Source organism: Mustela nivalis (assembly GCF_964662115.1).
Source record: "Mustela nivalis genome assembly, chromosome: 8".
In the NCBI taxonomy this organism is placed as follows: Eukaryota; Metazoa; Chordata; class Mammalia; order Carnivora; family Mustelidae; genus Mustela; species Mustela nivalis.
This window is the reverse complement of record NC_139027.1, coordinates 64456914-64478269: the sequence shown is the minus strand read 5'-3', so window position 1 is coordinate 64478269 and position 21356 is coordinate 64456914.

Sequence of the window (21356 nt, the reverse complement as noted above, 5' to 3'; positions counted from 1 at the left end):
AAATGACATATCAGATAAAGGACTAGTGTCCAAAATCTATAAAGAACTTAGCAAACTCAACACCCAAAGAACAAATAATCCAATCAAGAAATGGGCAGAGGACATGAACAGACATTTCTGCAAAGAAGACATCCAGATGGCCAACAGACACATGAAAAAGTGCTCCATATCACTCGGCATCAGGGAAATACAAATCAAAACCACAATGCGATATCACCTCACACCAGTCAGAATGGCTAAAATCAACAAGCCAGGAAATGACAGATGCTGGCGAGGATGCGGAGGAAGGGGAACCCTCGTACACTGTTGGTGGGAATGCAAGCTGGTGCAGCCACTCTGGAAAACAGCATGGAGGTTCCTCAAAATGTTGAAAATAGAACTGCCCTATGACTCAGCAATTGCACTATTGGGTATTTACCCTAAAGATACAAACGTAGTCATCCAAAGGGGTACGTGCACCCGAATGTTTATAGCAGCAATGTCCACAGTAGCCAAACTATGGAAAGAACCTCGATGTCTATCAACAGATGAATGGATCAAGAAGAAGTGGTATATATACACAATGGAATACTATGCAGCCATCAAAAGAAATGAAATCTTGCCATTTGCGACAACATGGATGGAACTAGAGCGTATCATGCTTAGCGAAATAAGTCAAGCAGAGAAAGACAACTATCATATGATCTCCCTGATATGAAGAAGTGTTGGTGCAACATGGGGGCTTAAGTGGGTAGAAGAAGAATCAATGAAACAAGATAGAATTGGGAGGGAGACAAACCATAAGTGACTCTAATTTCACAAAACAAACTGAGGGTTGCTGGGGGGATGGGGTTGAGAGAAGGGGGTGGGATTATGGACATTGAGGAGGGTATGTGCTTTGGTGAGTGCTGTGAAGTGTGTAAACTTGATTCACAGACCTGTACCCCTGTTGATAAAATATATGTTTATAAAAAATAAAAGTTAAAAAAAAAGAATTGTAGCATAATAAGTTTTTATTATTTTAGGCAAAAAAATAAATTCACTGGATCATAGAAATTTGAATGATGATTTATTTAAACTGAGATGGAACTAGAACAGTGATGATTTTTGAGTAGTCCTACCCCTTCCATCATTACCAGCTCCTATAATAAAATCATTTGTGATTTTATTCCATATTTTGAATTTTTTCTCATATATTATGCAGTAGTAAGTTTTAGGCTTAGCTAGCAGTTCCTACCCCCTTTCACTTTATTGTCTGAAGACAATTAAAAAAATTTTTAAGGGGGGAGGAGTCAAGATGGCGGAGAAGTAGCAGGCTGAGACTACATCAGGTAGCGGGAGATTAGCTAGCTTGCTTATCTAAACATTGCAAACACCTACAAATCCAACAGGAGATTGAAGAAAAGAAAAACAGAAATTCTAGAAGTAGAAAATCAACCACTTTCTGAAAAGTAGGACTGGCAGAGAAGTGAATCCAAAGTGACGGGAAGATAGACAGCAGGGGGGAAGGGCCAGCTCCTGGAAAGCAGCGGAGCAACGGAACACAAAATCAGGACTTTTAGAAGTCTGTTCCGCTGAGGGACATTGCTCCAGAGTCTAAACCGGGGTGAAGCCCACACGGGGTCCGCATGGCCTTAGGTCCTGCAGGGTCACAGAAGGATCGGGGGTGTCTGAGTGTCGCAGAGCTTGCAGGTATATGGAACCAGAAAAGACCTCGAATAGCCAAAGGAATATTGAAAAAGAATGCCAAAGTTGGTCGCATCACAATTCTGGACTTCAAGCTCTATTACAAAGCTGTCATCATCAAGACAGCATGGTACTGGCACAAAAACAGACACAGATCAATGGAACAGAGTAGAGAGCCCAGAAATAGACCCTCAACTCTATAGTCAACTAATCTTTGACAAAGCAGGAAAGAATGTCCAATGGGAAAAAGACAGCCTCTTCAATAAATGGTGTTGGAAAAATTGGACAGCCACATGCAGAAAAATGAAATTGGACCATTTCCTTACACCACACACAAAAATAGACTCAAAGTGGATGAAGGAATTCAATGTGAGAAAGGAAAGGAATCCATCAAAATTTTTGAGGAGAACAAAGGCAGCAACTTCTTCGACCTCAGCTACAGCAACATCTTCCTAGGAACATCACCCAAGGCAACAGAAACAAGGGCAAAAATGAAGTATTGGGATTACATCAAAAAGCTTTTGCACAGCAAGGAAACAGTTTATAAAACCAAAAGACAACTGACAGAATGGGAGAAGATATTCGCAAACGACATATCAGATAAAGGACTAGTGTCCAAAATCTATAAAGAACTTAGCAAACTTAACACCCAAAGAACAAATAATCCAATCAAGAAATGGGCAGAGGGCATGAGCAGACATTTCTGCAAAGACATCCAGATGGCCAACAGATACATGAAAAAGTACTCCAAATTACTTGCATTCAGAGAAATACAAATCAAAATCACAATGAGATATCACCTCACACCAGTCAGAATGGCTAAAATTAACAAGTCAGGAAATGACAGATGCTGTTGAAGATGCAGAGAAAAGGGAACCCTCCTATACTGTTGGTGGGAATGCAAGCTGGTGCAACTGCTCTGGAAAACAGCATGGGGGTTCCTCAAAATGTTGAAAATAGAACTGCCCTATGACCTAGCAATTGCACTACTGGGTATTTACCCTAAAGATATAAACGTAGTGATCTGAAGGCGCACATGCACCCAAATGTTTATAGCAGCAGTGTCTACAATAGCCAAACTATGGAAAGAACCATAATTCTTTGAACATAGATGTCCATCAACAGATGAATGGGTAAAGAAGATGTGGTATATATACATAATAGAATACTCTGCAGCCATCAAAAGAAATGAAATCTTGCCATTTGCGACCATGTGGATGGAACTAGAGGGTATCATGCTTAGCGAAATAAGTCATTGGGGAGTGTATATGCATGGTGAGTGCTGTGAAGTGTGTAAACCTGGTGATTCACAAACCTGTACCCGTAGGGATAAAAATACATTATATGTTTATAAAAAAATTTAAAAAAATACTTAAAAAAAATAAAAAAAAATTTTAAATCCTCATGTTTTCCTCTCTGAAGTTTTGTTGTTGTTTATGCTTTACAGGAGTGCCCTTTGGTATTTCTATCATAAAATGTCTATAAGTATTCTTAGTCTTATCCATCCTTATGTATATCTTCATTTTGTTATTATATCAAATACTAGTTTTAAGTTATTTTTCTCAGAACATTGAAAATGTGATTAATAATTCTCTGAAGACTACTGTTACTGATAAAAGTTTTGATGCCAGTTTGATTTTTCCATGCCAGTAGATAAATTTTTGTTCTTTCTCTAGGGAAACTGCAGACTTTTTCTCTTCTATTTGCCTTCTTAAAACTTCACCTCAGTGTGGGTTTCTTTTGCACTAATGCTATATTCAATCATAAGACTTGGATTTTTATTCCTATATAGGTTTTGACTTTATTTTTTATTATTCCTTCCTTTCTGTTCTTTCTATATTTTCATTCTGCAACTCATCATTGATGGGCCTCAAAACTTCTGGATCTAACCTTTTTGTGTCTCAGCTTTTTTGTCCTATTTATCTTTTCATGGGGCCAAGACTGTCTTTGCTTATCATGTGGAGAGAGGTGGTATGGAGTTCAGTGGGTGCTTGGAAGTGATTTGCCCAACTAGTGTGAGAGCTCTTGGTGCCTCTAGAACTGTGCTCCTTCTTTGGTACCTGGTCCTTCTCCCAGACCTGAACTGATACTTCATGGAACAGTCCTATAGGCAGGCAGTTCTTTTTGCTTTTCTGTCATTTGAGAGACTGCTTTTGTCTTTCATCACCATATATACTGTGAACCCTCTCTGGACAGATGATCCATGGGCTTTCAGGAAATAGCTCTCAGGGCAGCAGTATGGGGGCAGAAGACACTACTCTCATTTGCTTTGCAGAATGATGAAGGATGAACCAAGTGAAGTGAAATAGTTTATTGGACATCTGATATTTTAGGTCTGTTTTTTCCTCTGCCTTTTTTCTATTAGTTTCATTTGCCTTCTTTCCTTAAGAAATTTTTTAAAATTTCAAAGATATGAATGACATTGGTTTTTGTTTTTGTTACCCTGTGATATTACAGGACCTTTATTTTTACAGTTTTTTTTTTTCATTTTAAAGAGATTGTTAAGTTTGAGACGATATAGATATTTGGATTCATTTCAGTATGCAGACCACTAAAAATTCCAAGACAACAAGCTGAATGCTCAGTGAGATTTTCCAGCCTGTTCAGAAGACAGATCCATGGTTGAGGATTTTCACCCAGCACTATCAAGGATAATCTCTCTCCTAGGAATTTCCTTCTTAATCTACAAAGCTCAGTAGCTCTCCTGGGATAAACAGGGAAGTATCCATGTGAATTAAATATTGTATTATAGTCTGGAACCTAGTATTTCTTTACCATAATACTTTTTTTTTAAGATTTTATTTATTTATTTGACAGAGAGAGAGATCACAAGTAGGCAGAGAGAAGAAGGGAAGCAGGCTCCCTGCTTAGCAGAGAGCCCAATGTGGGGCTCGATCCCAGGACCCTGGGATCATGACCTGAGCCAAAGGCAGAGGCTTTAACCCACTGAGCCACCCAGGTGCCCCTACCATAATACTTTTACACTTAATAATAATGTGGGTATTTTACCCACATATTTCCTGAACTGTAAAGTATTGCTCACTGTATGTTGTGGCTGACTACACTGAGATAAAGAATCTAGTAGTCTTGTATTCATGGGAACCAAGATAGGACTGTAATTAGAAACGAAGTATCCTTATCGATAGGCCTTTTTCTGCTTTTGCAGAGCAACACACATGATGGAGTAAGCTCACATATTCACCACATTCATTGTGTTTCCTGTTGCCCCAAACACAAACTACTCTGATTTCATCATTTAGAGACCTAGGTGCCTCTTGGGTCTATTAATTTTTGGTGGATTTGTGAACTTATTTATTTAAAAATGATAGAAAATAGTTTTTGAGCACTCATCATCAGGCAGGATCCTAATGCGCCATACATATTAACTAAGTCATTCTCACAACTATCAATTGGGGGAGGGGATTTTATTATATCTTCATTTTATAGATGAAGAAACTGAGAAAGAGAAAGATTACTTTCCAAAGTCTATTTGAAAGCTAATGATAGGTGATGCCAGGAACCCAGCTTTCTGACTTCAGAGCCCATGCTCTAAACCAGGGAGGCAAACAAGGCCTGTGGGCTAAATTTGGCCAGCTATGTGTTTTTGTTTTTGTTTTTTACTGATCATGAACTAAGAATAGGTTTTACATTTTTAAATTGACCATTTCTAAATGGTTAAATCAGTACCTACATGATATCCTCAACTTTGCCTCAGCCCCATGAAGCCCATAATATTTACTGTCTGGAGTTTTAAAAAAAATGAGTGCCAACAGCAGGGAGTCTAATCATATAAGACAATAATTCACATACTCCTGCATTTTATTATGAATTACATAATTGGGCATAGATCACTGTTAGCTATACTAAGATACACTATTGAGTCTAGAGAGTGAAAATAGGCAATTTATGGCTTTTATTGCTCCTCCTGCCCATTTCCTCCTCCCTTATAAGTCTTAATATGGTGTGTGTATTTTTTAAATTATTAATACTGATTGGTAAAATTTCTCCCTCTGTCTTTACCCCTGAGTGTACCTAGTTTTGTTGTTGTTGTTTTGTTTTGTTTTGTTTTTTTTCCAGGGAAACAGAGAAAGGATTGTGCAAAGACAGAGTAAATCTAAAAATAAATTAAGAGCTCTGCTTCAGGATCTCAGCTGTTGTTTTCAGAGTACACATTAGCAATTTAGCTGATGATCAAAAGGCCCTGAGAAAGGAGTAGGACATATATCTAACCTAAAATATGGAACAGGCCTTCTGCATAGGCCTTGCTTTCCAGGTAAGTAAATTCATACCTAATCCCACATTATGATTAGAGGAATTTCCTAAGCATGCAGTTAGTTTATAAATAATATCTTAATCTGTCACAGATAATAGTTTCATGGAACACTAAAAGCTGTTTGGTTTTGGGAGTCAGGGCATCCACATGGCTGAGTAAGTTTGAAAAATTTTGGTTAACAAAGTTAACAAGTTTTTTTAGCCAAAAATTCTCCTAGAGCTCATAATAACTAATTTCAGTTATCAGTCCATAAGTAGAGTATATACCATACAGTGTTTTTTAAAGTTACTAGATGATGGATTTTCCTGTTTTTTGTTTTGTTTTGTTTTGTTTTAATGAAATGACTCATGCTCCAGGGAATACAGTTTAGGCAACATTGGGAACCATAGTTAATTGCTATTTTCCATACTAGAAACTTATTTCTGCACAGCAAATCAGTACCAGTTGATTAGAGTCAGAGCACCATTTCTCCTGGATATTATAGAACAACATTTATAAATCCCGTTCTCCCTTTCCTGTTTCCTATTTTAGATTTGATGCAAACTATCCCTTCTGTGTGCATATGATGTTATATCATTCTTTTCCATTCCAATATACTTTTATAACAACAAAGTTTTCAAGTCGACAGATTATTCCTCATTGCTTTAATTCTTGATTTTACTGGCTTGTGTGTAGGCAGGGAGCTACCTTAATCTCATCAGCCTAAATCACAGTTTAAAATAGTGACAGTTAATTCTTACAAAGATGGTGAGTTTCTGCTAATTTATGTCTCCAAGGCCTTCTGTAAACCAGTATTTAGGTTTGGAGGTTTATAGCATTGGGTAGGGAGGTGTAAAACCTTTTGGCAACTGACCACATTGTTTATCTACAACATAAAGTGTCACCTGACATAAATAAACAGCTCTCACTTTTGAAATTCTATTTTACCTCTGAAATTCTATCTTTCTTTTGAATTCTACCCAAGGATTGTCTGAAATGGATTTCAATGGTTTTCTTTTTTTTAAATAGTCTTCAGATAGAGAAACTTAACCAAATTCTTTAAATAAAGATCAGTCTCACCTGCCCTGACAACCTTTGGCAATCTTGTCTCCACCCCTGTGTGGCAAAAATCAGCATTCCCTGTTTACAGTGGGGCTCCAAAAATGATAGCAATTTCCTTGTGCACATCAATTTCTCCTTGCGGATGGGCAGTCTTTTGCTATAATCAGATATGTCAGCTCTTTGCAAAAGGATTGGAAAGTGGCCTTACTCATGTGGAAATCTAATAGCTACTCCTTGTCACTCTCTTTTAGCAGCATGGCCCCAGGCTGTCAATGCAGTATCCTGTGTCATGCTGCTACAGTGGGCTGGGTCCCTGCCTGAGAAGTTGCTGAATTGGGCCACTTTGCTCACATGTGGGGAATTCATGACTTACCCAGTGTTCTCCCTCTCTTGATTGACTTTTATAAAATGAGGTTGCCAAGTCCTGGGTATTTTAGTCTGTTAGTAAACTAGTATAAATTCTGGTATCACAATTCATACAATGAAGGCCAATTAATAAAAATAGTCTAGGTATTAGTCATATATTCACTTTAATCTTTTTGTACTATGAAAAACATGGTACCCTGTTGTACTGACTGAATTGTTAGTCTCTATCAATTCCACTGAGATATTGTACCAAATGACGGAAGTAAGATTTGTAAAAAAGAAATTCAAAATTTATCTTAAGCATTCTTTCAGACATTAGATGTCAGCTAATTGATTTTTAAGTTTTTACTTTTCAGCTCCATTACACTGTATAACTCAGTATATTTTTGTACTCTCTCACATTTTGTAGAGACAGGGTATCAGATTTCTAGCTTTTAGCAGAACTGTTCAGTATATCAATTCCTGTTAACACAGCTGTTAAATATTGAGATCATGCTGCATGTTAAATGAAATTGATTTTCAAAGTAAATTAAATCCTTGAATGAAGGTGGGTGTATCTTTCCACATGAAGGAAGAAATGTTTAGAGACTTGCATATATAAACAGATCATGGAGAAATAAACTGAATTATCTATGGAACAGTCATATTAGGATGCAACAATCTTATCTTTCTCAAGTGCCTTAAAAAGCAAAATATATTTAGTATAAGTTCAAATATGGAAGAGAAAAATGAAGATTTTTAAAATATGGTTTTTGTCTAGCAGTTAGTCGGTTGTCTTTGCTTTAAAAGAACATCTGTCTTGGTCTAGAGTTCAATGCAGTTAGATTTCTCACTCATTACTTCAACCAGCAAAGAAAAATGAAGTTTGACTAAGTCATATCTGAAGCAATTATTATACTTTAATTAGCTACCTTTGGCTATAGTTGTTGGGTTGACAGGAGTCACATATAACTTTTCAAATACTGAATGCTATCTTCTGCTATTAAACCCACGTTGCCTATTGCACTCTGAAAGAATAGGTTTTAACTTCATATCCCCTACTTCTCTCCTCTTTCTCCAATTTTCTTTTCTATGTAGGGAAAACAAAAAGTAAGAAAAACTTTAAGGAGTGTGAAAGAACAGAGTATTTACCCTCCAGTTTTCTATTTTAGTATGGCAGTAAGTCTAATGATTATGTATTATACAGATCATAGATTATAGATTATATAAAAATGATATATAATTCATATTTAATTACATGCACAAAAAGACTTTATGAGGTTTTTATATTTTTTCATATTCCATGATATTGTGAAATGTAAGATAAATACTTGTTAACTCAGCACATACTTTGTCTTATGGCTTCAAGATAACGTTGGGTAATCCAGAGGAGTGAGACAAGTAGAAAAGAAGACACAGGGAAGGCCTTCTTATAACTTGTTATCTGGTTTTTGAGAGATAAAACTTACTAAGATAAATATCATTGTAAATCCTTTGATCTTTTCATGGGGGAAAACTATATAAAAGATTATTCTGTGTGCTTTCTAAATGCAAATGAATATAATAAAACTTGAGGCAACTTGAGGACTTAAGGTAGGGTGATTAGAGCCAGGAGAGTTAACTGAGGGGTCATGGGGGAGAAAAACTTGTTGATAAAAAGAAAAATCAGAAGGTTGACATAACTGTTTTTTTCAGTGAGGGGAATGGTCTAAAGAGGGGTTGGCAAATTATGATTTTGGGCTAAACTGCATGTGGGCAGTTTTTGTCTGACTTCTATTTAAGAATACTTTCATACATGTGTGTATATATTTATACAGTTTTTGTTATTGAAATAGAGTTGACATACAATGTTATGTTAGTTTCAATTGTACAACATAATGATTCAGCAATTCCATGCATTTACTTAGGGTTCAACCATGATAAATGTAGTTACCATCTGTCACCATACAGCATGATTACAATTTTTGACTATATTCTCTATGCTGTATTTTTTTTTCAATTTATTTTATTTTATTTCTTTTTAGTGTCTATGCTGTACTTTTTACCTCTGTGACTTATTTATTTTATAACTGGAAGTTTGTACCTCTTAATTCTCTTCACCTATTTTACCTGCCCCCCCCATCCCCTCTGTCGACTATCAGTTTGTTCTCTGTATTTATGAATCCGTTTCTGTGTTTTTGTTTTGTTTTTTAGATTTCACATAAGTGAAGTCATATAGTATTTGTCTTCATTTGACTTATTTCATTTAGTGTAATGCTAGTTTTTATAACTTAATAATGGTTAAGGATTTTAATTTTTAATTTTTAAAGCATTATAAAATATAAAAAGGAATATGAAATAGAGATAGTATGGTTCAGAGCCCCAAGTATATATCATCTGGGTCTTAAGAGAACAAGGTCATTGACCCTTGATCTAGAGTAATCCTCTTCAAACTTTGTATGACAATGGGAAAATTCTATACCTGTACTGATCAGTGCTATGGTTAGGAGTTACATGTGACTACTGAGTACTTGAAATGTGGCTAGTGTAACTGAAGAACTAAATTTTTAGTTTTATTTAATTTCAGTTAATTTAAAGTTTAGTAGCCATAGGTGGCTGGTGGCTACCATATTGTACAGCACAATTTTGGCCAACTGTGATGATAAAGATCATTTTATATAAAAAGAAAGGTTCTACAAGATGCCCTTCAGTGGATGAATGGATAAGGAAGATGTGGTCCGCATACACTATGGAGTATTATGCCTCCATCAGAAAGGGTGAATACCCAACTTTTATATCCACATGGACAGGACTGGAAGAGATTATGCTGAGTGAAATAAGTCAAGCAGAGAGAGTCAGTTATCATATAGTTTCACTTATTTGTGGAGCATAAGAAATAACACGGAGGACATGGGGAGATGGAGAGGAGAAAAGAGTTGGGGGAAATTGGAGGGGAGATGAACTATGAGAGACTATGGACTCTGAAAAACAATCTGAGGGTTTTGAAGGGGTGGGGGGGTGGGAAGTTGGGTGAATCTGGTGGTGGGTATTATGGAGAGCACTGATTGTGGTACATAAATAATGAATTCAAAAAAATTTAAAAAATAAATATTTAAAGGGGAGAGGTAATTCCATCAGATATTAAACTTCCCTAAGTTTCCTATAATTAAAAAAAAAAAGAAAGGTTCTAGACTAATTTTTATTCCATACCTCAGGTTGGCTGCTCTCTGTGATGTGATCTCTGAAGCAAGCTGAGAGTGACAGAGCAGCCAACTGAAAGTAAGGGGTAATATTTGGAAGTTTGAAAAGTTTTGGTAGTGGGAAGTAGTAAGAAGACAACCCTAAGTAGAGTTCCCATACCAGGGATACAGATTATGTTCTCACTGAGATCTCCAGAATCTATCTACTTCTAAAACATATGGTAAGAATTCAGAATTAGAGATCCTTCCTGGAGGAATGGAAAGTAGGTGAGTTGTTTAGAATGCAGCATAGAGGTGATTGTAATCTCAGACAGGGGATGAATCATGTAAAGGACTTTGTCATAGAAAAATATGCCAGGGGCGCCTGGGTTGCTCAGTGGGTTAAAGCCTCTGCCTTCGGCTCAGGTCATGATCCCAGGGTTCTGGGATGGAGCCCCGCATCGGCCTATCAGCTCAGCGGGGAGCCTACTTCCTCCTTTCTCTCTGGTTTTCTGCCTACTTGTGATCTCTGTCTGTCAAATAAATAAATAAAATCTTAAAAAAAAAAAAAAAAGAAAAATATGCCAGAAACTTGCTTTATATCCTTAGAAATAAGACTGACAGAGAGAAAATAGACGAATAGACCTTTTAAGGCAGCTAAGGAATAGAGAAGTGTTCCTTCTTTTCCAGAGCACCAGTATTCTGGAGGGAGGAGATACTATGGAGTAGGGAAGTTTCAGTGTCTAAGAGACTCTGGCATAAGATACCCACATGGATTTTATAGCTGAATGGGTGCAGCAGGTACCTTGAAACCTCTATTCTCTACCTTCATGGAGTAAAGGTAAGATTGCCAGACAAAATGCAGTATAACCAGTTAAATTTGAGTTTCAGATAAATAACAAATACTTTAAAAATATATCTAAAATGCTGTATGATACATGCTTATACCAAAAAATGTGTTGTTTATCTAAAATTCAAATTTAACTAGACATCCTATATTTTTATTTGCTAAATCTGGTCACACGAGGTAAGAGCCATTGATACTGCCTACTAACATTCTTACTGGTTCTGTGAAATTGTGGGGTAGCTTACTAGAGGCTCCATGCAAATTTCTAGAATCACGCGGGGGTCAACACTTATTAGACATATGCTTTTGGCCACATCACTTAAACTCTTTTAGTCTTCTGTTCTCGTTAGTGTGGAGAAAAGAAATTCACACGCTGAGAGTTATATCTGTCCTACCTTGAATATCAGAACGTTGGAACTATAACTACTTTAGATATTTTCTCTCTAATCCTCTCTTTATAGAAGTGAAGCAGGCCTAAAAAGGCAAGGTGGCTTTTCCAGGAACCCAGATTTCTGCCTGGGGTGACATGACCATTCCTGGAATCTGGGTATCTTGATGCTCTGTTCAGTGCTTTTTTCCTGTACACTTTCTATTTTCAAGGATTGTAGGAAATAATGTACATTAAAATTCATTGTAAATTTTAATATGAAAAATATAAATGTGTAGAATGGTTATTTCTAGGCTGATATCAGAGCATAGAAATCACTTCCTTACTATGCTGATTCATAGGCCGCCTTCCGGAAAAAATGTTTGGGTCTCAGCTTCTCAGGAATCCAGGGTCTTGACCTTTTTGGATTTCCTCTGGAAAGCACAATTGATAAATTAGAAACAAAGTTATCAGAAAAATACCCCCAAACTTTCAAAGTTATCAATACAAGTTACCAGTTCTAGATCTTCTAAAATCTGTTTCCCGTGGGAAACAAGCAAAACCATTTGATAAAGGTAAATGTCCTTAGATACACATAAATCAGCCTTTTGCAATTCATTGTTGACTACTCAGGCTAGCTGTAGAACTTGTATATTGCTGTGTGCCTTGCAGGAGATGGATCCTTATTGCAAGGCAAGTCACATACCTGCCAACATTTACAGCTGCTCTGTTACTGTGGCAGTGACAGGCTGACACCTCCCAGATGCCTAGATTATTTTCTCCTCAGTGCTAATACAAAGTTGGGGTGAAGGTAGAGAAATGACGTAAAATAATATCATTGTCCAGGCAATTAATGATAGAGAAGCATTTAGGTAAAGGAAGACCTGACCTGAACATGGAGAGATAAGCAAAGGCCATGTTTAAGATCCAAAATCTAAGAACTTTTTAGAGGCCCCTCCTTAGAGGAGAGAGATTTGAACCTCCTTTGTGCCATTGCCATGAATAATATCCTCTCTCTCCTACAACTGACTCATTTTGGCTCAGTTAAGGGTTTGGGAAATTTTAATCTTATATCAAGATTTATAACTGCTGGGTGGTACAACTGGTTCATTGTCTTTTGAATGCATTTAAGATTTCCTCTTCACAAATGATTCTGTGGGAGTTGGATTTATTTTTATAATGCTAGATGTTGTATTACATATGTAAATGAAATTTCACTTGAGGAAATTAGAATGGAAATATTTTAAGATATGTAAAGCTTTTAATCCAACAAATTATTTTGGAAATAAAAAGATTTTTCTTCCTGTGTGCTTATTGTTTGCTCAAAATTATATGTGCCATATATAAATATCATAAATATACTCACAGAGACGTAACAGTCTAAAAATTCTTGATTTCTTATAAAATTTTTAAAAAACTCAATCCCCTCATATTCTCTTACATGTAACAAAATATTTTGTACTTCCACAGAAGTCTAGAATCTAGTTTTCATCTCCATTGCATTTTAGTGGTATCTAGTCCTTTAGAATTATCAAGTAGATTATATATTGCTTTTCTTTATCCTGGAACAGTAGAAGAGCAGCTTTCAATTTACAAATTAAACGTACATGCCCCTTCCTTCCTTCCTTTCTTTCTTCCTTTCTTCCTTCTCTTCTTTCCTTCTTTTCTTTCTTCCTTCTCTTCTTTTCTTTCTTTCTTCCTTTCTTCCTTTCTTCTTCTTTCACCAAGCCCAGCTGGCAGTGACTGCTAAGGATTCACTTTTCTGAACCGATGTTAGAAACAGGCTCCTGGACTTCTTAGCTATGCTATTGAGGTTGCCTCCTCTACAGTGTACATTATACATATATACAGTATACACATAGATCACTAGGCTTCAATTTGATATAGTAATGGTTTGGGCTATATCACTTTGGGTTTATGGCTATGAATACCTATTCTGTGCTGATCACTGTACTGAGAGACACTATTTGAAATAATAATCATCTTATTATTCCCAAGGGAACTCCTCAAAAAAAAGCAGTCTAAAGACTGCTTAGACCAGTCTGGAAATTCTCTAACTCTTTAGATGGTGGACTAGGATTAGTATCAGTATTAGTGCTTTGGAAACTTGTGAAAGCATGCAGATTAGAAATTGTTAGGAAGAAATTAATACATTCCTCATCTTTTAAGTACAGTGTGAATGGTGTTCTCTTTTGGTGTGTGTTTTTAGGATTTATCCCCTTCTCTTCTTTCCTCTCTGCCATCCATCTTTTTTTTATATATATATTTTATTTATTTATTTGACAGACAGAGATCACAAGTAGGCAGAGAGGCAGGCAGAGAGAGAGAGGAAGGGAAGCAAGCTCCCTCCTGAGCAGAGAGCCAGACGCGGGGCTTGATCCCAGGACCCAGAGATCATGACCTGAGCTGAAGGCAGAGGCTTAACCCACTGAGCCACCCAGGTGCCCCATGCCATCCACATTTTTACCATTCTCTGGGATCATTGTAAGACTAATTTTTTTTAAGAGATTTATTTATTTGTTTTAGAGAGAGTATGTGTGGGGAGAGGCAGAGGGAGAGGGAAAGAGAGAATTCTCAAGCCAGCTCCCCACAGAGTGTAGAGCCTGACATGGGGCTCCATCTTTGGACCCTGAGATCATGACCTGAGCTGAAATCAAAAGTCTGATACTTAACCTACTGAGCCACGCAGGCACCCCGCAAGATCATTTTTTTTTTAATTAATTTTTTATTTTTTATAAACATATATTTTTATCCCCAGGGGTACAGGTCTGTGAATCACCAGGTTTACACATTTCACAGCACTCACCAAAGCACATACCCTCCCCAATGTCCATAATCCCACCCCCTTCTCCCAAACCCCCTCCCCCCAGCAACCCTCAGTTTGTTTTGTGAGATTAAGAGTCACTTATGGTTTGTCTCCCTCCCAATCCCAAGATCATTCTTATTAAACTTTTGTGTCTCTTCAGGACCCATACCCATAAAATCAATTAAGCTTATAAATAAAGAATCATTGCTTATCCTTTTTCTGAATAAGGTATAAGATTTAAGTTTTCTTATGATTGATTCTTCTCAGGATTTAATAAGCATTCATCCCAGATTTTTTTCAGAAGCAAATGAACTGAAATTAACGTTGATCAAAAAGCATTTAACAGAATCCCATGGAAAATTCCTGAGTTTCATAGAGTAGTGATTTTTAAATTGTGCTCCACAAACCTCCATTGAAGGGCTCCTTGAACGCTGATATGAACATGCTGGGTGTTTTATCTGAAACTGCCCCCATCTTAAGTAGAGATTGTGTTTCCACAGACAGAAAAAGTAATCACTTCTAGCACCAAGGTTGCAAAACTCTACAGTAGATGACTGTGGTAGTATAGACACTATGTCTTTACTTGGCTATAGAAACTAAGAATTGGTGTTATTTAATGTAAGCTCTTAAAAGGAGGGGAAAGAAGCTCTTATATAATGATGACTAATGCCATGTAAAAGGAGTTATTTTGGCACAGTGATGATGTGTTTTTCCCTTGCAGTTTTTTAAGTTTCTTAGCTGGTAGATAACTGTGTCAGAAAAGTTGCGTTTGATTTGACTTGCAAAAGAACTTAAAACAGTTCATTATTTTTGTTCTTTCAAAAGAAACCTCCAATTTTCATGTCTTCAATGAAAATCATTTCACCCGCAGTTAATTATTTACAATTGTACCACAAGCTGCAGAGCCCCCCAAGGGAACTCCTCAAGTTAGTATATTCTGCTTAGCTGTCTCACTCTCAAACTACTACCCAGATCTCTCTATCTCCTCAGATTTCTCTTGTGTCTGTCTCCTCCTTCTATCATCACTGTACCCATGCTTTCAATGCCCCTCTCTTGGCTAGATGGTTCAACAGACCTAACATTCTTTTTGTCTTGGCTCTTCCCACACTCCCGTTTATTTCCCATATTAGGACCATGGTGATTTTTCCAAAACTCAAATGTAAGCACATCACTCTAGCCCACACAGGCCTCCCTGTCTCCCTGCAGTCCTCGGTCTTCAGTCAGTGTTCCTCTGAATGCCCTTCAAGGCTCCACAGCTTCATTTTCCGGCTTATCTCTGCATTTACGTATTTCTCTGTTTATTCCCTCAGACTGAGAGGTAGCATTTTTGAACTGTATATAGCTTCAAAGTTCTATCCTGTATCTGGGCTTTTTCTCAGGTTCTCCCTTTTCCTGAACCACTTTCCCCCAGCAATTTGGTCTCTTACCCTCATTGACATAGCTAACTTCTATTCACCTTGTAAAACCCTCCCAAAGAAGAGATTACTCAGTCTCTCTTCTGAACAGTGGCTGCCTCTTACTTGGTGTTCTAAAGTAAGACTAACTGGGATCAAATCCTAACACCATCTTTTAGTAGCCATGTTCTTTTGGGTAAGTTGTTTCCTTTCCCTGTGCTTCACCCAAGGCCTCTTACTTAAAAGAATAATAATGTCTCTATCATTGGGTAGTTATCAGAATAAATAAAAAGTAAGACAGAGGAGTACTTGTTATATAGTATGTGCTCAATAAATATAACTACAATTGCTATTACTATTTTTATTAATTACTAACTTCTATATTCAATTATTATCATACTTCACTGGATTATAGTATTTACACTTCAGTATCTCTGTACGTTTAATGAGAATTTTGAGGGCAAACTCAACATTCTATTTATCTCTGTATCTTTAAAGTTGTTTTAAGGCCAAGAGCATATTAGATAGTAGGCGTGAAGTGCTTTGAAATAAACAAAATACTGTGTAAGTACACAGCAATATCATTCTACCATGAGAAAGAGAGCACGAGGAAAATTCAAAATTAGAATTGGCATAAAATGGTTTAAAATTGATATTGGTTTAAATTTTAAGATGTACCTTTTTTAGGCTAACATCAAAATATGATTAAATTTGCAAGCTAAGTGCCTCTAATGGTAGAAAAAGAGTGTTCTGATGGGTAGCTTAATTAAAAAAAAAATCCATAGTTTACATTCTTTTTTTGGGTAACACACAAAGTTGGTCGATTCTCACACAGAACTCCCAACTACTGAATATGTTGCCTCCATTGCACCCCTGAATCCCTGACCCACTACATCCCTTCTGCCAGAGACATGCTCCTGTTGTCATTCATGCATTGAATCCATTGTTCCATAAGTCTGTATATATAAACCTGTAAGTTTCCATCTTCCTGTGTGACCTCCCCAAAACTGTTGCCTGTGGTAGTAATCTCAGGCCTAACTTTTTCATTACCTTTGTCTCCAACAAATTAAGCTGTCCTTGAAATGGAGTTGTTTGGTGGCAGGTGTAGAATTCCAAATAACTGTGTTTAAAATTATCTTTTTTAGGTGATTTCCAAGTTGAGCACAGTCAAGCTTACTAAATTCATGTAAACCAATAATTGAGAATAGACTGTTCTTCACACTTTACATTTTTATATAAGCACATAAATATCAGAGCAACATAGCTTCTTATTCCAACACATTTTTGTAAATTTTCTGCATTGTCCTTGGAGAAAACATAAAAATACTTAAATGGTTGACTTAGCTAAAGTTCTGTTTGACAAGATAGGAGGAAGAGACATGGGGTTAGTGATTAAAATTAAACTGACACAGTCATAAGCAGCAACCATGAAACTACGGAGGTCATGCTTGGTACTCTGAGCTGAAACATATCTTAGTGCACATGTATCAGTGGTCTTTCTGAGACTGAAAGTTGTCAGAGACTATGTGATTAAGAATAAAATCACATCCTACTTAAGATGAAGCTTTTTATAAGTGCATTAAGGGTAGGATGTAGGTAGAATAGCTATACACAGCAGCTCTAAGAATAAATATTTTTGAATAATTTACAAACAGACCAATGTTGGTGGAATTTTTTGATTTTTGTGAAAATCAAAGACTAATAATAATAATAGCAATGAAAAAAAGAAAACATCCTAACAGTGTTTTGATAGCATATACATTTTTTTTTCTGTAACTCTAAAAAGAGCTAATGATGTGGATGTAATTTTATCAAGTTAAATTGGAAAAAAAAAAAAAAAAACCAACCACAACTGAAAATTTACTATTGGCCTGTGACACATTCCTGAATTTCATGCTGTTTTTGGACTTTGCCCCAGGGAAAGAGATATGTTATTTTGGATATGAAAGGCTGTCCAGTGCATTAGCTGTGACAGCGTTGCAGGGACACGTATTAAACTGGCCAATGGGAAGTGTTTCAGATATAGAAGACCTTGTTTCATAATCAATTGCTACAATTTTCTGGCTCTGTAATAATAGGAAGTTCTAATATGGATATGAAACAAATGATAAGAATAGATAAAAAAGAGACTCCTGTTGACAGTAAGTATAAGACAACATATGATATTGGGGGTGCATGTACCACATGGCTGGTTAATCTTCAAAGCTCATTTCATGTCAGAAAATGGAGCCAAGTGAAAACTGCCTTTTCCAAATCCAGACAGCCACACAAAAGCCAACAATCAAATGCAATATTATCTCATTAAGCAAAGCTGTTTCCTTCTGATCAATCTTCTTGAATAAAATAAAATGATGTTCAATTTTTTAACAAATATAAGATTGGTGAAATTCAAGAAAGCTGTTGGCATACTTTCAGCCTACACCATACAATTGCTTCCTCAGCATGAGCTGTTTTTCAAGAAAAATAGCAATTGACACTAATTAATACTAATTGCTCATCTTGCTCTTATTTTTTGAGCTTTTCTGCCCTTTCCAGTATGTACTGCTCAAGTTAAATACTTGCCTGAGGCCTGGAGAATTTTTTTAACTCAGTCCTAACACATGGTATTCTATTGTAATTTGGAAAAGGAGGAATAAATGGATATGGTCAGAAAAGATTAGAAATGTGCTTAGACCTCAGGGGAAGTTATAAACTTTTGAGAGATTTAATGTTTTATTATGGGATTTATTCCAAAAATAATTTTTATGTCTATATTGTTACTACAAATAGGCGAGACAACACTGAAACTATTATTGCTACTTTCCTTGGTACTATCCTGTTGCTGTTGGTACTATCCTTATAGTATCTTTACTATATGGCATTCTCTGAGTTAAAAACCATCAATGACTCTTTCACTGAGTTAAGAATACAGTTTCTACTTTAGGGATTAGAAGTTTCACACAGTTCCATCTTCCTTCTCCAGTCTTATCTTGTATTATTCCCTTTTATATTTCCTTGTAATATCCTGGGCTTCTGCTCTCTACACCAGTCATGACTGCCATCATATTCTGGGATGCTTAGTTTATGTGCCATTTTTTACTCATACTTGGCCCTTCCATTTTTAGTTTCTTTAATCTACTAAATTCCTTATGAATAAATAATTTCTTCCACTTTACAACTCACTTAATATTTTATACTTTTGTTAATGCACCTGGATGGCTCAGTTGGTTGAGCAACTGCCTTAGGCTCAGGTCATGATCCTGGAGTCTGGGATCGAGTCCTGCATCAGGCTCTCTGCTCAGTAGGGGGTCTGCTTCTCCCTCTGACCTTCCCCTTCTCATGCTTGATGTCTCTCATTCTCTCTCTTGCTCTCAAAGAAATACATAAAATCTTAAAAAAAATAGTATACTTTAGTAAAAGTGTACTTTTGCATACTTGTGTCTGGCTATCATCCAACACAGTTTGTCATGTTAGACTTGAAATAAATATTTGGCTGACAGAATTAAAACATCTAAAAGGTTAGATAGCTTTTCTACCCTTTACAAGGGGAGGTATAGATATAAAGTATTTTCTTGGTTTTAGATATATTTGTATAAAATAAGTACTTATATATGATTACAGTAGACAAATTTTTCTGGTACATAATAAGCACATTCTCCTGGAACTTGCATATTCAAAGTTCTTTTAAATTTTGTCACTAATAATCTGGTTAGCTCTAATATTTTATCATGGTTTCCAGCATACACTAATAAGGAATGATAGTGGGATATTGTGACTGGGTGGGATATTTTGTCCTAACAACTGCTGTTGTTGAATAAGTGGTCATTCCAGTCTACATCAATCTTTAAACTTAGCTTTTTTCCTACTATGGTCCATACTGTTGTAGGTTGAAATTTTATGACAGCTTTCACAGACAGGAATTTAATGGTAATAGAAACTTGTGATTTTGCTGTGCAGAAGCTTTCAATCTTGATGAAGTCCCAAAAGTTCATTTTCCCTTTTGTTTCCTTGGCCTTTGGAGACATATCTTGAAAGAAGTTGCTATGGCTGATGTTGAAGATGTTACTGCCTATATTCTCCTCTACGATTTTGATGATTTCTGCCTCACATTGAGGTCTTTTATCCATTTCAAGTTTCTTTGTGTATGGTGTAAGAGAATGGTCGAGTTTCATTCTTGTACACATAGCTGTCCATAGCTGTCCAATTTTCCCAGCACCACTTATTGAAGAGACTGTCTTTTTTCCACTGGATATTTTTTCCTGCTTTTTTGAAGATTATTTGACCATAGAGTTGCAGGTCGATATCTGGGCTCTCTATTCTGTTCCACTGGTCTATGTGTCTGTTTTTGTGCCAGTACCATGCTGTCTTGGTGATCACAGCTTTATAGTAAAGCTTGAAATCAGGCAACATGATGGCCCCAGTTTTGTTGTCCTTTTTCAACATTTCCTTAGCAATTCGGGGTCTCTTCTGGTTCCATACAAATTTTCGGATTGTTTGTTCCAGCACTTTGAAAAATGCCAGTGGAATTTTGATTGAGATGGCATTGGAAGTATGGGTTGCTCTGGGCTATAGACTTTTTAATAATGTTAATAATTCTCATCTGTGAGCATGGAATGCTTTTCCATCTTTTTGTGTCTTCTTCAGTTTTTTTTTTTTTTTTGAGTGTTGTGTAGTCCAATTTTCCCAGCACCATTTATTGAAGATACTATCTTTTTTCCACTGGGTATTTTTCCTACTTTGTTGAGGATTATTTGACCATAGAGTTGCGGATTCATATCTGGACTCTCTACTCTCTTCCACTGGTCTATGAAAACATAAAATTAAATTAAAAAAAAAAAGAAACTTGAGATTTTGTTGTATTACTGTTTAGTGTTTGTTCCTTTTCCTTCAGATCTTTCCTACAAGATATAGTGAGTGAGTCTGTATTTCTGTGAGCTCTTCTTTAATTTATACTCTGTTCAACACTTGACTCTTAATTTTACCTTCTACGTTAAGTAAATTCAGTAGAGTATTTTTTTTTACACAATCAATAAATTATAATTCTTTGTTTAATAGTTACTGTACCTTTGTTTACAAAATACACTATATCCCCTATTTAAGTTAAATCCTTGTGTGGCTAAAGGCACACATATATAACATATATATTTGCACTGAACTGCAAATATATATGTTATAAATATCCACGTGCATTATATCCTAGCAAAAAGTCTTTGATTAACATAACAGATCCTGTTGAATAAGCAAAATGAATAGAGAGAGTAAAGGGGCAGGCATTTATAAATATTGATTCCTCAAGAGAGACATGAAACATTGACATACCTTGAGAACAGGTTGGTGGTACAGCAGAAGTGGATGACATGAGAGAATTGATTATCTTTAGCTTTCTCCTTTCCTCCAGGCACTGCCAGAGAAGTAAATAACTGTTACATTGAAAACTTGCAAACACATTCTGTATTCCTGGAGGTATATTTGTCATTTTGT